Source organism: Lolium perenne, chromosome 7 (genome assembly GCF_019359855.2).
Source record: "Lolium perenne isolate Kyuss_39 chromosome 7, Kyuss_2.0, whole genome shotgun sequence".
Taxonomy (NCBI): domain Eukaryota; kingdom Viridiplantae; phylum Streptophyta; class Magnoliopsida; order Poales; family Poaceae; genus Lolium; species Lolium perenne.
The window spans coordinates 188290036-188296035 of NC_067250.2; positions in this window are offsets into that span (position 1 = coordinate 188290036).

Below are 6000 nucleotides of genomic sequence, written 5' to 3' on the forward strand. Positions count from 1 at the left end.
TCTTCACGCATCACTCATTTTCCAAATGAGTCGGCATTAAATATGTTTGATCTTCTGGTGGAACCTTAATTCCGCGGTCTGAAATATGTCACTAATATTGTCATACACAATATAGCTTCAAAGTTCTGACACTATCGGAACTACACCAAGTTCTCAAAGAACTTCTCGACTCAACATCCTCAGTCATTGCCAAAACAATGTCATGCTTTGCCTATGTTTGTAGAATCCGTCACAATATTTAGAACTCTTCTAAATCTAGCATTGTGTTACCTTTTAAACAATACTTAGCCTGTGTTATCACCAGAATTTGACCGAGTCAGAGGTGGGCCGCGATCAAGATGGGCTTGAAGAATATACATGGAAGAATATACGTGAATCGGCCTTATATGCAAAGTTTGGGCTAGTTTGCCCGTGTATCTGTAATATAGTAGATTACGTGTCGGTTAGTTAGAGTTTGGCTCGTGCACGGTTGGGATTATTCCCACGTTAGAAAGTCTACGGACTATAAATATGTATCTAGGGTTTATGAAATAAACAACAATCACGTTCCCAACAAACCAATCTAGGCGCATCGCCAACTCCCTTGTCTCGAGGGTTTCTTCCGGGTAAGCATCATGGTGCCTAGATCGCATCTTGCGATCTAGGCAGTACAAGTTTATTCGTTGTTCATGCGTTGCTCGTACTGAAGCCTTTTTGATGGCGAGCAACGTAGTTATCTTAGATGTGTTAGGGTTAGCATTGTTCTTCGTATCATATGCTATCGTCGTGCAACCCTTAGACATCTAGCCGCCCTTACGCCTATCTTAGGCGTAGGGGCGGCACCCCGCTTGATCATTATTTAGTAGATCCGATCCGTTATGGTTGCTCCTTGTTCTTCAAGGATTAGTTTAATATCTGCATAGTTAGGCCTTACAAAGGGTTGAAGGATCCAGCGGCGCGTAGGGTGTAGTTTGCTAGCCCTAGACAGGATGTTCCGGGGATCAACCTCGTGTTGGTTTTTAGGCCCTGTCTAGGATCGGCTTACGATCACCGTGCGCGGCCGCGAGGCTCAATCACGAGTAGGACGTTCCGATTATGCGGTGAAAACCCTAAATCGTCGTAGATCGTTTTAGCTTTATTTTGATCAAGCAGGACCACCATATGTTCGTACACCTCGTGCGAATCATGGGTGGATCGGCTCTTTGAGCCGATTCACAGGACAACCTGAGAGCCGATCGAGGCTCGTATTTAATGTTTACGTGTATGCCATGCAGGAAACTAAGCGAGGCATCTCCATCACCTTCCTGACCAGGTATAGGTCAGGTGGCACGCCCTTGCACCAGCATCGGACGTGCGTGCCGGAGTCTTTGCGGGCCGTCGCTCGGAGGGACCAGGGCCAGCCACAGCCCTAAGTTGCTCCCGGCTCTCCTGTGTTGCCCGTCGTTGCTCGCCGGTGGGTTTCTGACCGCAACACATTCTGGCACGCCCGGTGGGACAATCTTCTACATCAACCACATCGCCATCTACATCTGAGATGGCGGACGGCACCCCAGTCACGTACGAGGATCTGACCGAGGAGCTCAAGAAGAAGTATGACGAGGTCAAAGCGATCCTCGAAGCCGACCTTATCGGCTCCTTTCACAGAACCCGCTCACATGGCATCAGGTGGAAAGGGTTCTCACCTGAAGGCGCGCTCGATGGAGTGGACCTATCCGCCCCGTCAGAAGAACGCACCAGGTCCCTGCGTCAGGAGATTAGCCACATGGTGGCTCACTCGCTGCACCGCCATTCTGAGAGCCTGGTGAACACTCTGGAGCGTGTCGCTTTTCGGATGATCCAGGAAATCATGAGGCATCAGTACTCTCCGTCAGGACCAGCTCTCGGGACTTACCAAGGAGGGATGCCACTCCAATCCCGTCCACCGCTGCCATTCACGTTAACAACACCAGAAGTGCCGAATTCGCCGGCATACGCCGTCGACATGGTGGAATACACATACCCCGGGAGGTGCCAGCCAAGATTCTCGTTCAACATCAACATGGTAGGACTTGGGCGCCACCCTGGTAAGGACAGAGACGAGGGCAGCTGCTCTCATAGCGAGGACAAGGAGGGAGCCGTTCCACGCGATCGGTCCCGACACTTCCAAAAAATCCTGGTTACGATCAAGATGAAGGCCGATTCCAGCAATCAGCCCGTATTATCCGTGCCACACGCTCTCCCTGCATTTGGTGTCGACCTCACATGTGACGGGAAGTTAGGGTATGGGTTTACATCGGCCGATGAGCTAGAGGAAGTCGACATCGGTCCTGGGGATAAGCCGCGACCAACTTTTATCAGCAAGAAGTTAGATCCACAGCTCAGGGGTCAGATGATAGCTCTGTTAAAAGAATACCCAGATTGCTTTGCATGGGATTACACAGAGATGCCTGGGTTAGACAGGAGCATCATTGAACATCGGCTCCCCCTTAAGAAAGGATTTCGGCCGTTCCAACAACGAGCACGTCAGATGAGGGCCGAGATTCTGGAAGAAGTCAAGAAAGAGATCGAGAAGATGTTGGCCGCCGGGTTCATCAGGCCATGCAGGTATGCTGAGTGGATCTCCAGTATCGTTCCTGTAGAGAAGAAGGACGGCCGATGGCGTGTGGCCATCGATTTCCGAGATCTCAACAGAGCCACTCCAAAAGATGAGTATCCGATGCCTGTGGCAGAAACATTGATCAATGCAGCTGCTGGCCACAAGGTGTTGAGCTTCATGGATGGCAACGCCGGCTATAACCAAATCTTCATGGCTCCAGAGGATATACACAAGACCGCATTCAGAGTACCAGGGGCAGTAGGCTTGTTTGAATATGTAGTCATGACCTTTGGGTTGAAGAATGCTGGTGCAACGTACCAACGAGCCATGAATTATATATTTCACGATCTGATCGGCAAGTTGGTGGAAATCTACATCGACGACGTGGTAGTCAAATCTGTCTCCATGGAGGGACACTTGGATGATTTACGGCGCATCCTAGACCGAACTCGGAAGTTCGGACTGAGAATGAATCCGAAGAAGTGTGCTTTTGGTGTGACGGCTGGTCAGTTCCTAGGTTTTCTGGTTCATGAACGGGGAATTGAGATCGGCCTGAAAAGTCAAGAGGCGGTGCGTACCATGCAGCCGCCCACCACGAAGAAGGAACTCCAACGTCTCATCGGCAAGATCAATTTTGTCCGACGATTCATCTCTAATCTGTCAGGACGAATCGAGCCGTTCATGGCACTGGTGAAAACTAAATCTGACGACGAGTTTCACTGGGGGGCAGAACAGCAGCAGGCGTTTGATGAGATTAAGCGGTATCTGACGACGCCGCCTGTGCTAGTTCCGCCCCAACAAGACAGGCCGTTCTACATCTACTTGTCAGTAGCTGACACGTCCATCGCTTCGGTGGTGGTGCAACTCTACGAGGGTGTTGAAAAGGTCATTTTCTACCTCAGCAGAAGGATGTTGGACGCGGAGACAAGGTATCCTGAGGTCGAGAAGCTTTGCCTCTGCCTGTTCTTCACCTGCACCAAGCTTCATCACATCCTTTTGACGGCAGAGATCATCGTCATATGCAAGTCAGACGTTGTCAAGCACATGCTGTCGGCCCCTGTTTTGAAAGGCCGACTTGGTAAGTGGATGTTTGCGTTGTCAGAGTTCGATCTTCGGTATCAGCCTGCGAAAGCAGTCAAGGGGAAAGCGTTGGCCGATCTTATAGCTGAACGGATCAGTACCAATATAGCAGCACTATCTATACGTGCATGGGCTATGTTCTTCGATGGATCGGCTTGCGACGATGGTTGTGGCATCGGCATTCTGCTCGTGTCGCCTCGGGGGGCAGCATACTCCTTTTCCATCAGACTATCTACCCCTTGCACCAACAATGTCGCGGAATATGAGGCAGTGCGTAAGGGAATGGAGTTGTTACTGGAAGCCGGGGCAGAAGCAGTAGAGCTTTTTGGAGACTCCAAGTTGGTGATTAACCAGCTCACGGATGAATATAAGTGCGAGAGTGAATCGCTTTTCCCATATTGGATGGAATGCCGTGAGTTGATGACACAGTTTCGGTACATCAACTTTAATTGGGTCCCAAGATCCCAAAACACCGAGGCCAACAATCTCGCACAAATGGCGTCAGGCTATATAGACATATCTGACGGGTCAGAAGTTCAGGTGCAGTTCCTGGAACAGGATGATTGGAGAGCCGAAATCTTCAATTACTTAAAAGATTCGGCTCGGGGGGCACCTAAACGGATAAGATACAAAGCCATGAAGTATGTCCTCATAGGAGACGACATGTTCTACAGGACGTTGGAAGGGTTACTACTCAAGTGCCTGGGACCAACTGAGTCTAATCGACTCTTACATGAGGTGCATGAAGGCGCCTGTGGAACTCATCAGTCGGCTCATAAAATGAAGTGGCTAATTAGGCGATCAGGGTTTTATTGGCCCACCATGCTTGAAGATTGCTTCAAGTACTACAAGGGGTGCCAAGCGTGCCAGATGTTCGGGAAGATTCAGATGGTACCCGCATCAGCAATGAACCCTATCATCAAGCCTTGGCCGTTTCGAGGGTGGGGCATGGATATGATCGGCAAAATCCATCCGGCGTCGAGTAAAAAACATGAATGGATTTTGGTTATCACAGATTACTTCACCAAGTGGGTGGAGGCCGTCCCTATGAAGAAGGTGAAATCAGAAGATGTGATCAAGTTTGTGAAAGAACACGTCATTCATAGGTTCGGGATTCCCCAAACTATCACGACCGATGGAGGTTCGGTCTTTATTTCTAAAGAATTCAGAAAGTTCTGCGATGACATGGGGATTAAGCTGATCCGATCATCTCCATACTATGCTCAAGCCAATGGGCAAGCTGAAGCGTCCAATCAGAGCCTGATCAAGCTGATCAAGAGAAAAATTGACGAGAACCCTAGGGATTGGCATGAAACATTGTCAGAAGCTTTGTGGGCCTACCGCATGTCATGTCACGTTTCAGGATGATCTAACAGCTGAAGAATATGCAGCTTTGATGAGTGACACTATTGAGGACGCAACAGAACTTAGACTTTGGTCGTTGGAGAAGATTAAAGAAAACAAAGCCAGGGTAGCTCGTGCATACAATAAGAAGGTTAGACCAAAGGAGTTTCAAGTTGGTGATCTAGTATGGGAAGCTGTGTTGCCATTAGGAACCAAGGACAAAGCATATGGCAAATGGTCTCCTAATTGGCACGGTCCGTACAAAGTTGTCCAGGCCTTGAAAGGTAATGCATACATGCTGGAGCAGTTGGACGGCGTTAAGTTCCCAGTAGCCGTCAATGGTCAACACCTCAAGAAGTATTTCCCAAGCATGTGGGATGATGGGCAGTGAGGTATGGAGGCCGATTTTAAATCGGCCAGTTAAAAAAAAAAATCAATCATAGCCGATGCGCAGACTTCGACTTGAGAAAACATGCGGAGACAACAGTATGCGAGTACAGCCGATGCACGGGCATCGACTTCAGAATAATAAAGCCGATACATTGCTATCGACTCTAGAGGAATAAGCTCAATTAAGCAGGTTAACGGAATCGGTTCAGACCAGAAATCATGATATTTGAGATGAATCTCCTAGTGAGTTGCTGAGGAGTTCAGTCTGCGCGTTTTAAGGTTGGAGGATGGTTTGGATGTGAGTTAGACCTGTTGGTCCGTGTGGATAGGCAACGGCTTGACCTCAAATCGCGTTTATAGTGCAAGCCGATGCCCTGCCATCGGCTCTCTGTACAGTGACTTCGTTCGACGATCGGTGAAATTGACAAGAAAGCAAAATTAATTGAGGAATATTTTCTTCATCAATAGCGGTATTTCTTACGAAGAAAGAGCCGATTGCTCAGGGAAGAAAGAACAAAAGCCGACTACTACTACTAGTCCCTAATCTAAGGGCCGTTGCTGCCCTCGTCGTCGTCGTCGCTGCCGCCGGCGCAGCTGCTGATAGGTTCCTCATCGGAGCTCCCGTAGCCTTC